Source organism: Canis lupus, chromosome 5, assembly GCF_048164855.1.
Source record: "Canis lupus baileyi chromosome 5, mCanLup2.hap1, whole genome shotgun sequence".
NCBI lineage: Eukaryota > Metazoa > Chordata > Mammalia > Carnivora > Canidae > Canis > Canis lupus.
This window is the reverse complement of record NC_132842.1, coordinates 14123298-14147149: the sequence shown is the minus strand read 5'-3', so window position 1 is coordinate 14147149 and position 23852 is coordinate 14123298. Positions and strand designations below refer to the sequence as shown.

General features: G+C 36.0%; 1 protein-coding gene and 1 long non-coding RNA gene across 19 annotated transcripts in view; one reads left to right on the top strand and one right to left on the bottom strand.

Annotated features, from left to right (window-relative positions):
- The window catches only part of ZNF438 (zinc finger protein 438), a 401908-nt gene that overhangs the window by 64117 nt on the left and 313939 nt on the right, over window positions 1–23852 (bottom strand). The window lies entirely within an intron of this gene.
- The window catches only part of LOC140633240 (uncharacterized), a 77225-nt gene that overhangs the window by 30638 nt on the left and 22735 nt on the right, over window positions 1–23852 (top strand). For 2 of the 4 annotated variants that reach the window (XR_012030874.1, XR_012030872.1), the window contains 3 exons: window positions 8029–8175; window positions 9338–9439; window positions 12618–13253. This is a non-coding gene — a long non-coding RNA (uncharacterized lncRNA). Of the gene's footprint in view, window positions 1–8028; window positions 8176–9337; window positions 9440–12617; window positions 13254–23852 lie in introns of those variants that run through there. The other 2 variants (XR_012030875.1, XR_012030873.1) reach the window with 2 other exon arrangements.

Below are 23852 nucleotides of genomic sequence, written 5' to 3'. Positions count from 1 at the left end.
TGTAACTCAAACCATTACTATCACAAAGAAAGTTCCATTGTAATCCTTCCCAGTCAATTCCTGCTCCATATCCTTGACAAAAACATTCTATCCTTTCCCTTATAAAAGTTGCTTGTACTAGAACTTCATAAAAATGTAGTATTGTACTGTATGTATTCTTTTGTAGAAAACTTCTTTCAGTTAGCATAATGAGATTCATCCATGTTGTTACAGGTTATATTTTATGCTGAGTAGTTTTACCTGACCCTTCCAAAGTCATGAAGATAGTCTCGTTTTGTTTTTTGTTTTTTTTGCCCCAAAACCTTACAGTTGTAGCTTTTACATTTAGTAATATAATCCATCTCAAATTAATTTCTGTGCTTGTTGGGACGTAGGAATTGAGATTTTTTTTCCCATATAGATATCCAGTTGTTCCAGCACTGGTTATTGAAAAACTTGGGTTGCTTTGAATCTTTGAAATCAAATGACCAAATAACTGTTGGTCCTTATAGCAACACAACACTGTTTTGGTTATTGTAGTGTATGGTTACATTATGAAGTCAAGGCCTCCAGCTATGATTTTATTATTGTTTTGGAAATTCTCAATCTTTTACATTTCCACATAATTTGTAGAATTCCCTTGTCAATGTTATTTAATAAGCCTGTGTGAATATGGTAAGGATTATGTTCAATCTATAGATCAATTTGGAGATAGCTGTCCTCTAATTGAGTCTTCTGATCCATGAACATGTCATCTCTCTTCACTTATACAAAATGAAGAATTTTGAAACATTTCAGAATGTTTTATTGTTTCCAACATAAATATTTTACAGATGTTTTAATATATTCTTAAATACTTTAATTTTATTAAAAATGGGAAATAAGATTATTATTGATAGTCTCAATTAAAAAATACTCATTATTTATTAAGGCCACTCCATCATATACTCTCTTTTAAATATTAAATACATCAAATTCTGAGCAATTTTGTCTAATAGTACATAGTACATTCTGTATAGTAAGAAAATAATTTCTAAAAATGGGACAAGAACTCTACAACTTGGAAGTAAAATAAAGACATGGATATAGTCCAAGAGCATACATGCTGGAAATAGGATCAGGACATTTTTTTAATCCACTCTCACTTGAAGTATATTCTATGATGGGTTAAGAAAGGGGTTAGGTGTATGATGACTTTGGTCTATAGTTGTCTAGAATCTAGATCCTTCAAGCATGGACTCTTTGTTAGCTATTCCAAAGCCAACTCTTGACTTCTGGCCATATAATCATGACAAAGGGTTTCAAAGAGAGTAAAGCAAGAAGTATTTACCTTTGAGTTTTGAGCATATATAACATAGCTCTTTGGTCTCTGCTAAAGACAGGCCTGTATCCAAAGGCTCTTAGGTTTCCCATTTGGCCTTCTTTCTATTGCAACTTGTTTGTTTTACTTTTTCTAATTCATTATTTCTCCTTTTCCCCATTCTCTGCTTCTTCCTGGCATCTCTAATTTCATTTTCCATATCTTCACTGATTCTTCAGCATCTTTATTATCAGAATCTGAGAATGAATGGATCAAATTCCTCATCATCACCACACCAACTCTAATAGGTATCTGTCTTGGCTTTCCTTTTATTTTTTAAATTTTACTTATCTATTTATTTATTTATCTATTTATCTATTTATTTATTTATTTATTTATTTTTTATTGGTGTTCAATTTTATTTTAAAAATTTTAAATCTAGTTAGTTAATATAGTGTTATATTAGTTTCAGGTGTACAACATAGTGATTCAACAATTTCATACATCACCTACTGGTCATCATGACAAGTGCCTACTTAACCCATCCCCCACTCTCCTCCCTGCCAGTAACCATCAGTTTTTTCCCTACAATTAAGAGTCTGTTTCTTGGTTTCTCTCTCTCTCTCCTTTAAAGATTTATTTATTTGAGAGATGGAGAGAGAGCACGAGTGGGAGGGGCAGAGAGAGAGGGAGAGAATCTCAAGCAGACTACACGCTGAACAAGGAGACTGATGTGGGGCTTGATCTCATGAGCCTGAGATCATGACCTGAGCCAAACCATAAATTGGACACTTAACCAACTGAGCCACCCAGGTACCCATCCCCCTCTTTTTTCTCCTATGTTCATTTGTTTTGTTTCTTAAATTCCACATGAGTAAAATTATATGGTAAATGCCCTTCTCTGACTTGTTTTGCTTAGCATTGTACTCTCTAGCTCCATCCATGTTGTTGCAAATGGCAAGATTTCATTCTCTTTGATGGCTGAATAATATGCCATTGTGCATATACTCTACACATTTTCTTTATCCATTCATCTATCAGCGGACACTTGGGCTGCTTCTGTAATTTGGCTCTTATAAACAATGCTGCTATAAAATACAGGTACGTGTACCCCTTAGAATTAGTGTTTTTGTATTCTTTGGGTAAATACCTACTAGTGCAGTTACTGGATTGTAGGTAGTTCTATTTTTTTACTTTTTGACAAACCTCCATACTGTTTTCCACAGTGGCACACTAGTTTGCATTTCTATCAACAGTATACAAGGGCTCCCTTTTCTTCACACTTTTGCCAACACCTGCTGTTTCTTGTGTTGTTGATTTTAGCCATTCTGACTGGTTTGAGGTCATATCTCAGTGTAGTTTTGATTTGTGTTTCCCTGATGCAATGCAAGTGAGTGATGATAAACATCTTTTCATGTATCTTTCTGTTCATGTCTCCTGTCCATTTTTAATTGGATTATTTGTTTTTGGGTGTTAAGCTGCATTAGTTCTTTATCATGTTTCAGATACTAACCCTTTATTGAACATGTCATTTGCAAAGATCTTCTCCCATTCTGTAGGTTGCCTTTTACTTTTGGTGATTGTTCCCTTCAATGTGCACAGCTTTTTATTTTGATGTAGTCCCAACAGTCTATATTTGGTTTCAGTTTCCCTAGCCTCAGGAGACATATCTAGAAAAAAACTGCTATGTGGCCAATGTCAAAGAAGTTACTGCCTGTCTTCTCATCTAAGTTTTTTATGGTTTCAGGTTTCATATTTACATCTTCAATCCATTTTTAATTTATTTTTGTGAGAAAGTGGTCCTGTTTCTTTCTTTTTGCATATAGCTATGGTGTTTTCTCAACACCATTTGTTAAGGAGACTGTCCTTTTCCCACTAGATACTCTTTCCTGCTTTGTTGAAGATTGATTGACCATACAGTTGTGGGTTTATTTGTGAGTTTTCTCTTCTGTTCTATTGATGTAGGTGTCTATTTTTGACTAGTATCTTACTGTTTTGATTTTTACAGCTTGGTAATATAACTTAAAGTCTGGAATTATGATGCCTCCAACTTTGCTTTTCTTTTTCAAGATTTCTTTGGTTATTTGGGGTCTTTTGTGGTTCCAAACAAATTTTAGTAATGTTTGTTCCAGCTCTGTGAAAAATGTAGTTGGTATTTTAATAGGGACTGCATTAAATATGTAGATCGCTTTGGGTAATACAGACATTTTAACATTCCATGTCTAGTTCTTTGTGTCATCTTCAATTTCTTTCATCAAAGTTTTATAGTTTTCAGGGTACAGTGCTTTCACCTTTCTGGTTAGGTTTATTCCTAGATATCTTATTATTTTGGGTGAAATCATAAACGGGATTGTTCTCTTAATTTCTCTTTCTGCTCCTTCATTACTGGTGTATAGCAATGCAAGATTTCTGTACAATGGCTTTGCATCATGTAGTTTTAATGAATTTGTGTATCAGTTCTAGCAGGGTTTTTTTTTTTTTTAATATTTTGGGATTTCCACATATACTACCATGTCATCTGCAAATAGTGAAAGTTTGACTTCTTTACCAGTCTGGATGCTTTTTATTTCTTCTGCTGTCTGACTGCTGTGGCTAGGACTTCCAGTACTGTGTTGGATAAAAGTGGTGACAGTAGCCATCCTTGTTTTTTCCTGATCTTTGGGGAAAAGCTCTAAGTTTTTCCCCACTGAGGATGATGTTAGCCATGGGTTTTTCATATATAATCTTTATTATGTTGAAATATGTTCCCTCTAAACCCACTTTGTTGGGGGTTTTTACATGAATGGATGTTGCACTTTGTCAAAGCTTTTACTGCATCTTTTGAAATGATCATATGGTTCTTATCCTTTTTCTTATTGATGTGGTCTATCACATTGATTGATTTGTGAATATTGAACTACGCTTACAACCAGGAATAAATCCCATTTGATCATCGTGATTGACTTTTTTTTTTATAAAGATTTTATTTATTCATGAGAGACACAGAGAGACAGAGACAGAGAAAGGCAGAGACACAGGTTCCATGCAAGGAGTCCGATGAGGGACTCGATCCCAGGACTCCAGGATCACACTCTGGGCTAAAGGCAGGTGTTAAACCATTGAGCCACCCAGGGATCCCCTGACTTTTTAAAATGTATTGTTGCATTCAGTTTGCTAGTATCTCATTGAGGATTTTTATATCTACGTTCATGGTTCTCTTTTTTAGTGTTATCTTTATCCAGTTTTGGTAGTAGGATAATGCTGGCCAACAGAATGAATTTGTAAGTTTTCCTTCCTTTTTTTAGTTTTTGGAATAGCTTGAGAAGAACAGGTATTAACTCCTCTTTAAATGTTTGGTAGAATTCACCTGTGAAGCTATTTGGTCCTGGACTTTTGTTTGTTGGGAGTTTTTTGATTACTGATTCAATTTCTTTGTGGTTACCAGTCTGTTCAAATTTTGTATTTCTTCCTGGTTCAGTTTTGGTAGTTTATGTTTCTAGGAATGTATTAATTTCTTCTAGGTTGTCCAATTTGTTGGCATATGGTTTTTCATAATATTCTCTTAATTATATTTCTGTGGTATTGGTTGTTATTTCTCCTCTCTCATTGGTGTTTTTATTTGAGTCCTTTCTCTTCTTCTCTTGATAAGACTGGTTAGAGGTTTATTCAATTTTATTGACTTTTTTTTTTTTTTTTTTTTTTTTTTTCCAAAGAACCAGCTCCTGGTTTCACTGATCCATTCTACTGGTGGTTTTTTTTTTTTTTTTTAGTTTCTATATTATTTATTTCTGCTCTAATCTTTATCTATTTATTTTATCTAATTTAATCTTTCTTCTGCTGGTTTTAGGTTTTGTTATTCTACTTCTAGCTCCTATATGTCTAAGATTAGGTTATTTGAGATTTTTTCTTGCTTCTTCAGGTAGGACTATATTGGTATACACTTCCCTCTCAGAACTGCTTTCACTGCATCATCTGTGCACCAGGGCGGCTGGGGGTGCAAGGCTCGATACTGCAGCAGCTGGGTACAGTTTGTGCCAGTAGCTGTGCATACTGTGGCTGCCTGGGGTGTGTGCAGGGCTGTAACAAAATTTGCCCTGAACACTGGGCCAAGGCTTGGAGTTGGGAGTCCTCAGAAGAACTCATGGGTATGGCCCACTTCTAGCAGGTTAGGTAGCTAGTGTCTGTGCAGTGAGTGTTGCCTCCCACAGATGGCTCTGTGTTTATGCTGAGGGATGGAGAGGAAAATGGCACCTGCCAGCTCCCTTGTTTCCAGAGAAGTTCCCAACATGCTCTGAAATCAGTATAAACAGATCTGTCTCCTGTTTGCCCCTGGTTTTGTGTAAACTGCTGTTTTTATATTGCCTGTCCATATAGGCTGCCGTCTCCTTAAGGGCAGAGACCTAGCTCTCATGAGTTCTCTTGGCTTACTTCTGTGCCACTAGCTTTTAAAGCTCCAGGCTCCAAGTCCCATTGGTTTTACAAACTCCCAAAACTCAGCCTCTTTGGTTTTTAAAGCCAAATGCTACGAGGATTAATCTTTCCTGTGAGCTCCCTGTTGCAAGGGCTCGTTTCTCTGCCTTGTCCATAACATGCAGCTCCCTCCCTCTTGCAGGAAGCCTCCCTCCATCCTTCTAACCTTCCTAATCTTTCAGGTGCAGCTTCTTCTCTATATTTAGTTGTGGAGTTTGTTCCTCCAGTCTTTGGATCACTCCCTGGTTTACTGCCTTGGATGTGGATGATATCTAGTTGTAAACGTAGAACAGTAATAAGCGCAGGGTCCTCTCACTCTGTCATGTTCTTGGCTTCCCTTCTTTAAGTCTTTTCTCCATATGCTTTTCCTTAACTTCCCTCATACACTCTTAGTCAAATTTGTCCTCTTCCTGAAGTCTTTCTTTTGCTTTATTAAGGTTAGTACCTTTCACATGATCCTCTTCCCTGGTATCTTTCACATTTCTACATTGGTGGCCACAGGTGAGCCAACTTCCCTTCATTAGTTAACATTATTTTCTTACTCAAACTGTTTTCATTGCTTCTGTGATTTCCTTGATTTTCTGTGCCACTTCAGTATTAAGAGCAGACTATACCTCATCAGTATTAGGAGGCCTTTTTGTTTTTACCACTTTTTCTTCCAGTTTCCCCCTCATCTGCCTCTTTTCCTCTTCTTCCCTTTCTTTATTATTACTAACACTGGCCAGCCTGAACTCTTCCTCTGCTTCTGTCTCTTCCTACCTGCCTGAAGGATGGAAATAAACTCTAAATTCTACTTAGTCGTTGGTAAGAGACAGAGCCCTAGCTAGGTTCATTAATAGGTTTGTAATCAGCTCTTTCTACATTTTCTGAAGAAATCTTATCCATGGTGTTACAGCAAGACCAAAAGACATCACATATTTGGGTAAAGGTAACTTACTCAAATCAAATGCTTCTTCATCATTCAACATATATACTAATACCTTTGAGCTCATTCTTCTAATGTTGATCTTGAGCTATAAATGACTCCAGCTATAAATTGTTTTTTGTTTGTTTGTTTCTCTTCTGGATATCCTTAAGTATTCTGGATTTTTATGTGCTTCATAGGCACTTCCTTCTCAAGAAGTTGCTATACCACCCTTTTTTCTTTTTCTGGGAGAAGCAAAATTAATAAAGCTTCATCATCTACTTAGCAGGTCCATCTGCTCTGTGAATAATAGTTGGCAGCCTCAGGCAATCAAACTGAAGAACTCAATTCATGGCCTGTATATCCAACTCTCTGGCTGAAGTACGAGGAGCAAAGGTCACTGTTAGCTCTCTTGCAAATAAATTCACTTCAGACTTCCACTTTTCTCATCTGTTGCTGTCACCCATAGAGGTCAAGAATAGCAATACCAGAGTATTTAGGCAATAGAAATCTTGTTTTAACACTGAACCTCTTTACAACTGAAAAAAAATATATAACATACTCCTTCAGATGGTTTTTCAAAAAGAAAGGTAGGAAACTTTTTTTTTTTTTTTTTTTTTTTACCACAGCTCATGAACTAATAGCTTTCTTCTAAACTGACAGAGGTGATATATTTTTTTTTATTTTCTCACCACCCCAAATATATTCAGGCTTTTTATAACTTAAATATATAAGGTCTCTTATGGATTTGATTTGTTTTGCTTAGAAAAAAAGTAAATGTTTCTGGGGAAGATTTCTGATAACTGTACTGATAGCAGAGTTATCAGCAAAGTTGATGCCCAAGATTCTACTTCATCATAAACTAACCTTTGAGACTGGTTACCTTGAAAACTTATTGGTTCATCCTTACGTTTAAGAAGCCAAACTGGCAGTGAAACAAGTATATTTATGTGGTTGATTTTCTTAAACATCTTGTCTTGGATCCTATCAATGATGAGATTGCTGAAAAGTTGTGACTCTTTCTAGTTCTTGGAAAAACCAAAGGCCTGAGAAATAGAGCAGTTCTTTCTAACCTATTCTTTTCTTGAAAATCTTTTAAGTATACTCTACTGTATGAAATCTTGCACTAAGTGAAATCTTTAGCCAATATAACTTTCTTCCTTATAAATAACTCAACCTATTTGCCTGGCTCCCCTAAAAAAATCTTTCTTGACTTCTGAAGTCCAGCAACTTTACTATAAAAACCCAATCACACAGTATGCCCAATTAATCTTCAGATTCTAGGTGTCTTTTATTTTAGAAAAGTTTAATCTCTAAGCATTAGTTTTACTGCATTAGCTTGGTTATTTTGTCTGCAATTATACATATGATGGATCTGCTCTGTCTTCTGTATTAGTGATCTACAAATTGAAGTACATTGGGGCTACACGAAGACTTTTCAAGAGATATGTGGGCACAGATAGTTTTAAAGCAATCAAATTCCAGATCCTCAACGTCCATCTTTTCTACTACTGATCTTTCTGCAAATGTACCTGTAGCTAAGGTATCAAGCCTTCCTCTTTCTCATTTCTTCTTCCCTTCCTTCACAATCACTTTTCCCACTTTAACAAAAGAAATGCATAGCACTCACTAATCCTAACTAGTGCATTTCCCTGGAATATAAAAACTCTCCAGAATGTCAAACCTGTACATCCTCCCTTTAATCAAAGTCGTACAATAATGATATGTTCTTCCCCCATCATATATGCATAGAAATAATATCAATTTTATTAAGAAATGGACTATGTGGGCCTGTTAGTATAAGTTTAGATATATAGTAGATTTGAAGCAGTAATGAGAGAATTTTTACTTAAGGACCTTATATCTTTCATACCCTTATTATTGTAAAAGAATCATCTCAACTTTGGAAGACTTTAGTGAACACAAAGCAAAGAAATATTGAAGGCAGCAGTATCTAACTGTCTCTAGGCAACGCATAGTAAGGCTCTGTGCCATATCTATTTATCTATATTAGAATTAGAATTCAGCTGTGTGATGGTTGTCATGGAGACATATATTAACATACTTATTTGAGCTGAAAAATCAAGTTGGACGTTTACCCCGAGAGGAAGTCTGATTTGAAAGATAAACTTGAAACTGAAGACAAGCTTTGTCAATTAGATTAAATGACAACCATTTTCCTTAAATTGAGTGATCTACATTTATAGCTGCGAGGTTCTGATAATACATTTCAGACATATGTTAAGACAAAAATTACTCTAAAAACACACTGTATATTGGAAAATATGTATTAAAATTAAACAGCCTTTTCTAAGTATTTTGGGTTAAACAAGGTGCCTCTAAATAAAAGAATACTAAGTTTTAATAGTCATTTGAGAAATCTTAATTAACCATTTTTGATAAACTTCCTTAAACTGACAAAGTAATAATAAATCCCTCTGCAAGTCAGGTGGTTTCTAACACTTCGCTTTCTACAAGTGATTGAGCAATTGAGTTGCCAGTAGATAGATCATTATATGGTTTATAGATCATTTTATGATTTCTGGCAACTAAGCAGGATGAGAAAAGTTAATTAAATGATGCAGTTCTGATATATTGTAAACATTAATATTTTAAAACTAAAGATGTTACATCCTGCTTTAAATATGTATTTGACTTGGTTCACCTCTCATTTCTACTTTTCTTTTCTTTTTTTTTTTTTTAAGTAGGCTCCACATTGAGTGTGGAGCCGAGCACAGGGCTTGACCCTGAGATTAAGACCTGAGCTGAGATCAAGAGTTGGACACCTAACCAACCAAGCCACCCAGGTACCCCTCACTTCTCTTATTTCTAATCTCTAGGATCTATTTTTCTGTACCATCTCTTTTTTCTTACACTCTTTCCAATTATGTTTTCATTTCTTTGGTAGTTTTGTTTTTTTCTTTAACTTTGTTCCTGAGTTCTAATTTTATAAATTAGATTTACTTATAATTAATTTATAGGTTATAGTTTAACCATTTCCCATTTTGTGTATGATGTGAGGTAGGAATCCAATACTATTCTCTTTCATCTGAGCAACCTCTTGCCTCAGCACCATACACTGAAAAATCTACCCATCTCTCTCCCCAATGATCTACAATACCAATTTTGTCATAAATCTAAGTTCTATATATAGGTGGATCTGTTTCTGAATTTTCTGTTCTTCCCACTGACCAACATATATATCCTTACACTGGATTAATTATTAGTTTTATATTAAATCATTACATAAGGCAGGAAAAACACTTCATTCTCCAGGAGTGTCTGTAATTTTTGGACCATCATTTAAAAAAAATTTACATCAATACTTTATTGATAGACTTTTTAAAATATAATTTTCTATAGAATTCTTCTAATGTCTTTTTTTAATATCTTTGAACATAATCACATGACATTATCTTTTCTTTTTCATTTTTTATTAAGTTTTTGTTTTAATTCCAGTATAGTTAGCACAGTATTAGTTTCAGTTGCACAATATAGTGATTCAGCAATTCCATTTATCACAACAATTGGCTCTCCTTAATATCCATCACCTATCACTTACCACCATCCATCACCCCTCTGGTAATCAACAGTTTGTTCTCTATAGCTAAGAATTTGTTTCTTGCTTTATCTCTCTCTCTCTCTCTCTTTCTTTTTCTTTGTTTATTTGTTTTGTTTCTTAAATTCTATATATGAGTGAAATCACATGGTATTTGTCTTTCTCTGACTTATTTCACTTAGCATTATACTCTCTAGCTTCATCCATGTTGTTGCAAATGGCAAGATTTCATACTTTATTATGGCTGAATAATATTCCACAGTGGAATATTTTATATATATATATATATATATATATATATATATATATATCTGGCATCCTCTTTATCCATTCATCTATTGATGAATGCTTCCATAATCCAGTTATTGCAGATAATGCTACAAAAAACATATGTGTGCATATACTCTTTTGAATTAGTGCTTTGGCATTTTTTGGGTAAATACCCAGTAGTGATGCAATTATTGGATTGTAGGGTAGTTCTATTTTTAACTTTTTGACAAACTTCCACACTGTTTTCCACAGTGGCTGCACCAGTTTGCATTCCCACTGATAGTACACAAGGGCACCTTTATCTTCACATCCTTGCCAACACCTGTTGATTCTTGAGTTTCTGATTTTAGCCATTCTGACAGGTGTGAGGTGCCAACTCATTGTGGTTTTAATTTGTATTTTTCTGATGATGAGCAATGTTGAGCATCTTTTCATGTGTCTGTTGGACCACTCCTCTTCCATATAAATCCAGAATTATCATGTTAGGCATTACCAAAATAACAACAATAATAATCAATAATAATAATAGTAGCAGTAGTAATAATATTTTAAAACCCCCAAGCCTATTAGGAATTTGATTTTAAGTGCATTAAGAGAATTAATACCTTTGCAGCATTTAGTCTCCCAATATATTAGTATAGCATTTCTCTCCATTTAATTGGATCATAGTATTCAATAGAAGTTCATAACTTTCTCAAAAAAGGTCATAGACATTATTTGTTAGATTTATTCAGTGTTATTTATATTGTGTTCTGTATTTCATTTTATATTGTAAATTGTGTAGTTTTAAAATTACATTTACTATAGTAACCTCACTGTGGAGAAACCTGACAGTAACACCACCTTAATCAAGTGGTCAAGGTTAACATTACCAATAACTTTATGTTGTATGATATGATAAAATCATGAGATCCATTCTACCAAAGACTTCACCACTACTCATCAAAAGTGTCAGGGCTCTGAAAAGTGAAGAGCAAAGAATAGCTGTAAATTGGTGTAAACTATGGGGATACAGCTACCCAAATTTGGTTCTGAAACAGAAAAAGGGTATCAGTAGAAAAACTGGGAAAATCTGAATTAAAACATAGTTAACATTATTGCACCAATATCAATTTCTTAGTTTTGAAAAAATACAGTGTAGCCACATACGATGTTAATTTTTCAGAATAAAATGTTTCTAAATTATATTCTCTGGTTTTATGTTGTTGCTGATCTATAGAAACATAATTGGCTTACCTATAATGGTTTTGTATCCAAAAACTTTGCTAAACTCTCTAATTCTAGGAATTGAGCTGTAGAATTCTGGAATTTTCTACATAGACAATTACATCAATTTGCCAATAATGACAGTGTTTTTTCTTCTTTTCGAATCCCATACACCTTTTCTTTAATGATCATCTTCTCTCCCCGCCCCCCCCCCCCATCTCATTTGGCTGGCTAGGATCTCTGGTAAGATCTCTATTCTATTCTATATTGAATACAAATGGTGGTATCAGAGATCCTTATCTTTTAAGACTTAAATTATCTCCTCTGACATTGTAGCAACACTTTTTCTAGATATTTCTCCTGAGGCTAGGGAAACAAAAGCAAAAATAAACTGAGACTATATCAAAATAAAAACCTTCCACACAGTGAAGGAAACAATCAACAAAATTAAAAGTCTACTAAATGGGAGAAGATAATCGCAAATGACATATCCAATAAAGGGTTAGTATCCAAAATATATAAAGAACTTACACAACTCATCACTCAAAACCCAAATCATCCAATTAAAAAATGGGCAGAAGACATGAACAGACATTTCTCCAAAAAAGATATCCAAACGGCTAAGAGACAATGAGAAGATGCTCAACATCACTTGATTATCAGGGAAATGCAAATAAGAACTACAATAAGATATCACTTTACACCTATAATAGCTAAAATAAAAAACACAAGAAGTAACATGTTGGCGAGCACATGGAAAAAAAGGAACCCTTGTACACTGTTGGTGGGAATGCAAACTGGTGCAGCTACTATGGAAAACAGAATGGAGGTTCCTCAAAAAATTAAAAATAGAACTACTCTGCAATCCAGTTATCACACTACTGGTTATTTACCCAAAAAATACAAAAGCACTAATTGAAAGGATATTTGTACCTCTATTTTTATTGCAGCATTATTTACAAGAACCAAGTTATGGAACAAACCCCAATGTCCATCAATGGATGAGTGGATAAAGAAGTGATGTATCTCTCTCTCTCTCTCTCTCTCTCTCTCTCTCTCTCACACACACACACACACACACACATTATTCAGCCATCAAAGGGAATGAAATCTTGCCATTTGCAACAACATGGATAGAGCTAGAGAATATAACACTAAGCAAAGTAAGTCAGTGAGAAAAACAAATACCATGTGATTCCACTCATCTGTGGAATTTAAGAAACAAAACAAAGGAATGAAAAGAGACAAACTAAGAAACAGACTTTTAGCTATAGAGAACTGATAGTTTCCAGAGGGGAGATGAGTGGGGGAGGATGAAATAGGTGATGGGAATTAAAAGAGTACACTTATCTTGACAAGCACTGAGTAATGTATATAGAATTATTGAATCACTGTATTGTATATCTGCAACATATTAATATAACACTATATGTTAACTATACTGGAATTAAAAAACTTTTTAAGGGCAGCCCCAGTGGCCCAGCGGTTTAGTGTTGCCTTTGGCCCAGGGCGTGATCAAGTCCCACGTCGGGCTCCCTGCATGGAGTCTGCTTCTCCCTCTGCCTGTCTCTGCCTCTCTCTGTGTGTGTCTCTCATAAATAAATAAATAAAATCTTAAAAAAAAACTTTAAAAAAATAATTATCTCTTTTGATGGCCAGAGATAATCTTAATTTCATCAGAATAATCTAAAAAAACAGTTAATTGGTTTTACTTTGAACATCACCACAGAGATAGCAATGTCATTGTAGGGTTTTTTAAGTTTTAAATACTGACATGTTTTGGGTGTCTGGGTGGTTCAGTTGGTTAAGCAATCTTTAAAAATAAATAAATACTGAAATGTTTATTCAAAAGGCATAAAAGAGTATAACACACAAAAAAGGAAATAACATGAAGACAAAAAAGAAAAGCAATATGGTATTATGTTATTAAAACAAAATAAAAGCTGTGCCATTAACCCTGTTAACCTGTAGACATTAACACTGTGCAAATTTTACCTTCCCCCTGTGTCACAGTGTGGAGCTGTCACTGAGAAGTGACTGCCTAGCCAGAGTCGACATTTCTAAACCTTCTCCCCACCTACCCCCATGACACCAGGTGTGGCCTTGTGAATAGTTTTCCTCCGAAGGATGTCAGTGCAAGACTGTCATTTCTCAGGTTCACCCTGAACTTTTCAGAAGCACGTGAGGTGTGTTCGTGCTCTTTCCCCAACTGCTAGAGGACTCAAAGGCCCAGGTTACAGAAAGTCGCCTATCAATCAGGAATGCCTTCAATACATTATTTATTAGGAATAAATATATTTTACTTTGGTTTAATCTATGATATTTAAAAGCAGTACCTGCTGCTCAGGTAGCTTTCACTAACATGAAAAATGGTATCTTTAAGTGGGGGTACAGACCACACAAAACAATCTAAAATATATGGCAACTGCTCAGAAGCCAGGCAGCAGGAAATAGAAAAACTGAGGAAAGGGTGGGAAGATAGTTGTGTCATGTAGTCACAAAAACTTAATAAAAATATTACTTGCCAAAAGGAGTCCATGGTTATAGAAGTAAAAAAGTGGTTCCCTCTAAGGGAACCAAGCAGGGAATTAACTGGAAAGGGGCAGACATCTGGGGTAATGGAAGTGTTCTACATCTTATTTGGGACAGTGGTTTTACAGGTGTATACAACTGTCAAAACTCATTGAACTGAATGCTTCAGAGCTACATGTTTGCTTTATGTAAATTATACCTTGATTTTTTTAAATGCCTGAGACAGCTTCAGAGACACAATGGCATCTACCAAGTGTGTATCTGTGGGGTAAAAGAGATGGAAAACAGAATAACAATATTACCTACTGCTTTTCTTGAGAATTTACAAGCAAGGAATGCACACAGGCAAAAATAACAGACTGGAGAATAGAAATGAGAGAGAATAAAGAATCCAGAAATTTGGAGGCTACAAGGGTTAGAAATGCTGGCTGCTTCTGGATTTCATATGGTAAGAGAGAAGGCTGAAACGCTGTGGGCAAAAATGGCCATCAGGTTTTCTCTGGTAAACAGAGGAAGTCAGCCTTGCCGCAGATCAAGGTAAGTATGTTACCTTCCATGAAACGTATTTCAGATGACTGTATGACAGCACCCAAGAGGTAAGAAGGCAAGAGCAGGAAGAAAGGACTAAGGAAGCAAAACAATAAAAGTGGCTGGGATGTTTTGGTGCACTTTTTGTTTAGAGTGACCATACAATTTATTTTCCAAGTTAGGATAGTTTTGAGAGTGAAAGAGGGAATTCTTACATACCGTGCACAAGAAATATATATAAACTAAGACTCCTTCTGCCAGACAGGACATGTAGTCACTCTATTACCAGCACAAGGAATTAACTACAAAAAGATAGATTAAAAAAAAAAAAAAAGATAGATCAGAGCCAATTAAATTTCTGAGGGGATAACATGGACAAAAAACCCACAAGCCTTGCTTATGAGCCTTTAACCCATCAAACAAGGTTCCCACAACCAAAACTGCAGGGACAGAAAGAAGGAAATAAAGGTTACATAACCTCCATGGGGGACATATTGCCCAGTGTCCACCTACGTTGACTTTGGAGGAAAATAAACAAGGGAGAGCCTTCTGGAAGGCAGAATTATGTCCTAGAGAATAATGAACAATAGAATTCCTTCTAAAGAGGAGGACCACAGCCTAATCAAGGCATATCTTCGATCCTAGTAAAAAATTCTTCAAAATATTTCCTGCCACCTCCTGTTTTTGTCACTGTCAAAATTCCTAATTCTAAATATTCCCTTGGCTTTAGGAAATTAAACATAAACTTGGAATTTGCTGAGTCCAAAGCAATAAATTATGGGCACTGCACATAATTTGGTGGTGGTGAGAATAAATCCAAAAAGTCTTTTACAAAGATCACTGAACTGACTGCCAAGAGGCCATGATTCTCTGTCAAACTTCACTATTAGCTCTGTAACCCTGGATAAATCATGATTTCTCAGGACTTTAGTTCTCTCACTTAGAAAGTGAATAGGAGGATGCTTTCCAGTTCTAATAATTCTAATTTAAAGTTCCAGACCTCACTGAACCAAAAGAACTACAAAAATCTTCTATAAAATGTCATTACCTGAGAATACATAATAAACTAGTTGGTCTGATTTTACAGCAAAAGCAACCCAGCACAATTTGAAAAAGTTATATTGGCAAGAAAAATCCTGGCACTCTTTCATTTCTTAATTTCTCTATATTATTTTGGTTTCATTATAGTACATTAAGGAATAAAACATAACTTTTTTTTTTTAACTGGAAAGGACACCTACCTTCCATTTCATTAGGCTTTAGAAACTAATCCAAAAAGAAAGGGGAAGCTGCATTGTACCTAAAAATTTCAATTCTTTTATAGTATGTGCAAACTAAAAGCTAGAATATTTTAAAAACAAAAATGAAATTTGGAGTAACTTTTAACCTAAAGATAGATACCATAATAAAAAAAAATTAGCTATAAAGTCAACAATAATCACTGAATCCTAAAAACATTATTTTGTTCAAATAACTAAAACTTGAAAAATATATCTGCTATATTTTAGCTTTTGATGCCCCTTCTAATTTTCAGAAGAAAATCCCAATCAGGACTTTGTCTTCTTCACTGAGAGAAGAGAATATAAAAACGATATTCCATATAATACTTTGTTACTCATAATCATTTAGCTTTATACATGTATTAAAAATAAGAGCCAAACATTTTAAGAGAGTAAGGCCCAAACTCTGTCACTTGAAACCATGAGATGCTGGCACAAAGAAACAATGGCTAATATTTTACAAGTCCTGCTATTATATATCCTAGTATTATCAGTAAGTTTCTAACTCAATTACAGTTATTGATTGTCACTGATTATAAAACTATGGATACATTAAGGGCTACTATATAAAACAAGAAATATCAACTCTATTGTACCTTGAGAAAAGTTCACACTAATACTCTGTTGGGTGAATTAGTGAATCAAAGAAAAAGAAAAATAAGAATAAGTACCATGATCATACCTCAAATCTCTGAAAGAAAAATTTACAGATATACCTCAGATTATATAAAAATTTCAGTAAGTCAAATGATGGAAAGTTGTGACATACTTTTAAAAACCATTTAAGAAAATAAAATAAAATAAAAACCATTTAAGGAAACTATTTAGAGATAATTGACAACAGCAACAGGTAAAGGAAGATAAGCCTTTGTTATGATAAAAATTACCCCTTAAAAATATACTTCCCAGGGTGCCTGGGTGGCTTCAGTGGGTTGAGTGTCTGATTCATGATTTGGGCTCAGGTCATGATCTCAGGGGAGTCTGCCTGAGATTCTCTCTCTCTTCCCTCCCTTCATCCCTCCCTGTCATGCTCTCTCTCTCTCTCAAATAAATAAATCTTAAAAAAAAAAAATACTTCACAGACTTATATGTTTCCATATCAACACTGATGTTAAGTCCCTCATTTGCTTTTATTCAAAACACTTTGCATATGACAATTTTTTTTTCTTCTCTGGAAACTTTAAGGCTTATCTTTCCTTCTGTTCTAGGAAATGGTCTTATATATTATTTCTTGGATGATTCTCTCCCATTGTCTCTTGCATCAGTGAGCTGCTACTGGACCTGCTAGATTATATCACTAATGATTCCTTCCTCAAATTTACCTTTCAAGAGCTCAATGAATTTCTTTCAGTCTTCAGATTTCTAATTTTTGAAAGTTATTTCCTACTTTTAAAATTTTTCTTCCCTTTAATTCTCCTTTTTAAAAAAGACTATTGGGATCCCTGGGAGGTGCAGCGGTTTGGCGCCTGCCTTTGGCCCAGGGTGTGATCCTGGAGACCCGGGATCGAGTTCCACATCGGGCTTCCGGTGCATGGAGCCTGCTTCTCTCTCTGCCTATGTCTTTGCCTCTCTCTCTCTCTGTGTGTGACTATCATAAATAAATAAAAATTAAAAAAAAAAAACATTCTCTTTAAAAAAAATAAAAATAAAAAAGACTTTTTCTATGCAAAATCTTCTCACATTTTCAAAGACAACAATTATCGTTTCTTTGGTTTCCCACTGCTATTTCCCTAGTTTTTGCCTCTTCAGAGGCCCTCATTTGTGTTGACTTTATCTCTGCTTGCATACTGGAGGCATTCCCGAATATCTGGTGATCCTTGGATGCCTATTTTTATTTAAGTGTAAGTTATTAGTAAAGCAAGCTGGCAGCTCTGTCGGTGGGGGTGAGCTTGTAAAAGGTGAGCTTCACTGAAGAGCAGGCTGGCTTTCTTGGTGGCGGAAGCACTACAAGGTCTTCTCCCTGGGATCATTCTGTTTCTCCAGAGAATCCTCCAATACTAGGTTTGGTAATTAGATGTTTGGCTCCTGGTGTTCACTCTTCCTGTATCCCCCAAGCTTACACTCTTGCTAATTTCAGCTTCTCCAGAGATTAAACCTGCCATCTTCCGGGGGTGGGGGGTGAGGGGAAGTACTCATCTGACTGGGGTGAGACAACGACCTGGCTGTGCAGCTGACCATCCATGTGGACCATCATGCTTTATCTCCTCCTTCAGCCTACTCTGATACCCCTCATTGCAGAACCTGCTACGGCTCCGTGAGGCAAAACTGTTTCCTGACATTGTTTTCCTGCCCTGCAGGTACTTGGTTCTGCCTTCCTCTACTCTACTAGGTCACAGTATCATATACTTTCTGTGTTCAAATTTATGAGAGTTACTGATGTCACCCACTTTTTATCAAAGAAAGAGCTGGAATTTTTGTTTCCTATTTCCTTTGAGTTGGATGGATATTCCAGTAGAAGAAGGCAGAAAGTCCTTCATGTGCCATCTCAAGATCAGAAGTTACAGTTTAGTTTCTAAGTTAGCTCACACACCATTTGTAATGGTTGAATTTACTACGGTTTTAGTCTGCTCAGCACACATTCCCATGTCCTTTCTTCTAGTTCCTTTGAAGAAAGCCTCCCTCACCCCACACTAGGGTCACAAGACAATGCAGCTCTGTGGTAGCATTGGTAAACATACCTTAGGCTGGCCCACCAGATTGCCCCATTCCCTGGGCCATGGTAATTCCTCATCACATGTAGGGTCATATCTTCTCTAAGGCTGATAGCTGGCCGGGTGGCCTGACAAGTTCTCTTCCTGTTGGGATCGCTAAACCAGGAAGATGGCAGTCTCAAGCTGCTCGTGGTTATTTCACTGATCATATGCCTTTCTGAATAATGACAAATAAAGAAACCCGCAGAGCTGAAAAAGGGTCCAGATGAGATCATTGGAGCTCCTAGCTGCAACCATGCCTGAAGCCAGATGCACCTCTGGAAACCATAGTTATATAAACAATTAAGCTCCTTTTATTTTCATAAGCTGGCTTGAGCTGGTTTTCTTTCACTTGCAAGCGAAGGAGTCCTGATGAATTCATCATTTAATCAAAATGTTCCAAATTACTAACACTTGAACTATAAAACACTACTTCTTTGCCAAAAATTAAACAGCCTAACTTCTTTTATTAAAATAAAATCACAATCATAAATAATATATACATATGTCCCTTTTATTTGAGTATTCTCATGTTTTCAGGGTAGCAGTTATCTTTGAGAATGAGTCATGTATATTCTGTAGTATTACAAACCTTATAGCCACTAAACTACAGAATTAATTTTCCTCCATGTACTTCAAGAAGTCTCGTCATTTCTTAAAACCTTCTCTATCAGAGCTCTCAGTTTTTAATAAAGCTCAAGTTGCATGGTTATCTTACATAAAGGCTATGTGGAAAAAGAAAATAATATATCTCAAAATATTTCCATTAGGAGGAAAAGTCTGGTTTACATTCAAAAAATTATTCAGCCCCAATCTCTGACCTAAAGACTGGAAACAAGGATATTTCCAACCCAAGTATTTGTGGGAAGGAGGTAGACGGTAATAACATGCTTCTAAGGAGATAGGTAGGAAAGCTCAGAAGTCATGTATTTCTTGGATGCACTCCCTGGAGTAACTTCGCCATTATTATCTACAGGCCATGTGCTTGCCAATCCAATGGTCAGTGTCTAAGTTTCGGGGTTTGAAGTTCTTGCCTGGGTCTTTATTGGTTTCAAGTATATATAGAGGCTAGGAAGGTAATTTCAAAGAATGAAGAAGGTAAACATTTTTAATGTATTGCATAACCTCATCTGCATTAAAAAATATTCTTATTAAAATTCTAGTGTCTCTCACCTCTCTTCTTTGATTGGTTCAATTTTTTTTTTCATGCATCATTTCTGTCTACTGTTCCTTGTTCATCCATGGTTTGTTTCACAGTGCTATCATAAATAATAGTTTTTTGGCACTGATACTCTAAATTATGTATAAGAACTAATAATAATGATAAAAATAGTTCAGTTTATTGAGCACTTAGTATGTGCCATGGACTGTTCTAAAATGATTTACACATAAAGTTATTTTGTACTCATTTCAATCCTATGAGGTTAGGTACCATTTTCCTCACTTTATAGATGAGAGCATGGAGAGACACTGAGAGGGGTAAACAGCCTATCCAAGAGCACATAGGAAATAAGTTGTAAATATGAATACGTGTACTCTGTCTCAAGGATCTCTGTTCTTAAGCTATTACTCTGCTCTGTCCAAAGAAATATGCCATCCTATTATGGGTTGAATTGTGTTCCACAAAATATTATGTTGAAGTCTTAACCCCTGGTACCTGTGAATGTAACCTTATTTGGAATTAGGGTCTTTGTAAATATAATTAGGTTAATATGATGTTATACTGGGTTAAGTATAAATGCTTTATGATTGCTTTCATAAGAAGAGGAAAACCTGGACACAGAAGAAAGAAATCCATGAGACAACAGGGCGGAGATTAGGGTTATGCTGCCATGAGCTAAAGAACACATGGGGCTACCAGAAGCTAGAACAGGCAGGAAGGAATGTTCCTTAGAGGTCTCTGAAGGAGCATGGCCCTGCCAACACCTTGGTTGCAGACTTCTAGCTTCTAGAGCAATAAGAGAATAAATTTTAGTTGATTACAGCTACCCAGTTTATGGTACTTTGTCATGACAGCCCTAGAAAACTAACACTGTCTTTCACTTATACTGAAATATACCATCCTATCAACCTGTTATTTCCAATTTTCACACAGATGGTAGTATAAGTAACATTTAACTTTCCTCTTAACTCTATGTAAAGAAAATCAACAACCAGGGGTGGGGCTGTGAGAATGGAAAAACACAGCCTCCCATCTAGTAGAGGCAGCTTCTTTTCAGCTCTAGCTGATTATTGTCATATAGAAAGGTAGTACAAAAGTTACCAAGTCTTCAGTTTTCATGAGAACCCAGAAATGTGGATTTGTACATTAAATTATTTCACAAGTTATATTAGTAACTAGTTAAAATAACACTAGTTAATAACTACTTCCTGTTTAAAACACTGTGCAAACGTGACACATCTATGGACTAAATATGACCACGATTTCTGCTTTCTATGTTTGCTTTATTTTTTATGTCCACTTTCCCTTTCACTCTACTTGACCAGTCCCTAATTGAAGTCATCTAGCCACCAGACCTAGGACTCAGGCATAGCATGGGTGTGTGAGAAGCCATGTGGTAGTCAGCACTCCAGGACTAGAGAACCCTCTCTGAGGTACAGTGGCAGATGCAGAAGAGTCCTACACACTTCTGAATGGGTGCACTCCTCTGGATCTGGATCTGGAGTCTAACACTATTCCTCTATTCTGTCAGCTGGTCTTCCTAAAGCTTTTTTTTTTTTTTTTCTTTTATCTTTGTTAGTCTGATGGATAAGAGACTTAGAACTTTACTGGGTACAACTTTGGGGTCAGTCTAGGATTTGACCTTGGTACTGCTCAGGCTCACTGCCATTTCACTCATAGCACTGTGCTTATAACTTAATTAGTTCTCCAAACTTCTTATCTCTTGTATGTATACTTGAAAGAAACGCAAGTGGATTGCAATAGCTCATAGTTGCCTTTCAGTGTTCACCCTCCTATAACCTATGAAAGTTGTCCAGAAATCTGGAAGCATTTTTGAAAAGGAGTTCTACGAAATCAGTTTTATAAAATGTAACTTTATTTCTCAGGCTTGTTTTAAAAAAACTTCCAAAATATAAAGAATTGTTCTGATACTGTGAATATCAACTCTAGTTCAAGAAGTCTATCACTATATAGTAGCCTTAGAGAATCTCCTGAGTCCTCACTGGATATGAACATGTCTTCAGTATCTACAGGAGTTCAGACCTATTTGATTCAGTATAGAAACTAATGATTGCTGCTGGTAAGGGAAAGAGAAGTACTTGATATATTGCCAGAACTCTCTCTGCTACATTGAGATATTAAATTCAGTGAGGCAGTTTGGCACACTGTGGTGTTTGGGACCTGCAAGATCGACAAATATTATTTTGGAAAGTTTGTAGAGCAATGTTAAGAAGTGAAATACCACAAAACCCATCCAAGTTCATCTTCATTTAATGGTTTGGGGTTTTTAAGTTTATTTTTTGCTTGAATTAAAAATATCTCAATCTTCCATTCCAAACCTGTAAAATCATACGGAAACTCACTAACTTGTGTTTCTCACAAAACCTCAAATGGTCAGTAAAGCTGGTTTTATCCCTACCCTACCCCCACCCGTGACAGATGAAGAGAGTGAAGCCGAGAGCCTTAAGTAACTTGTTCATGGTTGTTAGTGATGGAGCTAGAAGCTGGCATGCAAACCCCCTGACTTTGAGTTCAGTGACCCTTCCCACAAATAAGGCTTGCAGACTTGGAAGACCAGGCTGCTCAGCCTTTAGGATAGCCAAACCTGTGATCAAAATTGCCCTTGATGTCTGACATTAGATAAATCTTTCAAAAACTCTGTAAATCTGAAGCTTCTCATTTGTAAAATGGAGTTAAAATAATAAAACCCGTATAAACACCCCAGTGCAGAGTGGGGTCACCAAATGTCAGTTCCTTTCTCTCGCTTTCTCCTACAAGATCCCTTAAATCTAAGCAGACCACTCATTCTCTGGTTAAACATTTGGATGATTAGTGAAATCTTAAGTAGCCATAGAAAACTAACTAAAGATGCAGAGACACTGATGGTTCAACACTAAGTTCATTGTCAAAGGCAAAGAAGACCACGGGAGAGGTTGTTGTCATGCTTGTGCTATTACAGAACTGCCAAGAGAGTGTCTTAAAAAAAAATCCATGATGTTGAGTCTTTTTTTAAGGAGGACAGGTCACATCAAAACATCATACCTTGAACTTACACTTCTGCCATGTAATAAACATGGCTCATTGTTTCCAAACACAAAATATTCAGAACACATCAAAGAAGGATGAAATGCTTCCAACTTATGGCATTGTTTGAGACTCCAAATATGGGTTATCCTAACAGCTGTCCTGTCCTGCAGCAGCCAGGAGTGGAGTTTCTAGGATCATGGGGCTTGTCAGTACCATGGAAGAACTTAAATGCTGACTCCTTTCTACCTCCTGTCTGCTGGCTCACTTGGGTGAGGAAGAAGTAGGGGCATGCATGACCAACACTACAGGGGATGGGCCTGAATAAGAGGCAAGGGACTACACTAATTGTGTATGCGGGAGGAGAGAAGTGTAAGCTCACAGCTGCTAATGTCAGGAGGCATTCACAGGCCTACTACCACAAAAACTAAGTAATTAGCAAATCTGACGCTAAAAATATTAACATGCATAACGTGATTTAGAATATTTCTTCAAATTTTAACTTAATGCTAGGGAATTATATGCCAATAGCTGTCTTATATTTCTGACTCCAGCTCTTGGCACCATCCTGCAGAACTGGGGTTGTGTTATTACATATGTGGGTGGCTATTAAATGCTTTTTAATGACTATGTTAAAGGTCATATTCCTCATACACATAACTTGACTATTATGAGTTAGACATGTACATGAGTAGACAATGGTCTCCTTCCATTAAATGCAAACTGGCTGAAATTACTGCTTAAGTTGCCAGGTTGTAGGAGAAAAGAGATCAAATTAATGAGGGTTAAGTTGTATAATCAGTTTATAAAACAAATCATGGCGAGGTCAAGGCTGACACCGCCAACTCCCACACATCTAAGTACCCTTCAAAATGTGACCTCTGTTTTCCCGCCACCACTGCTCTAATTCAAGCTGTTTCTTATTTCTCTTCCATTCACATGCAGTTGGTAAATCATTTATCTTGGCAA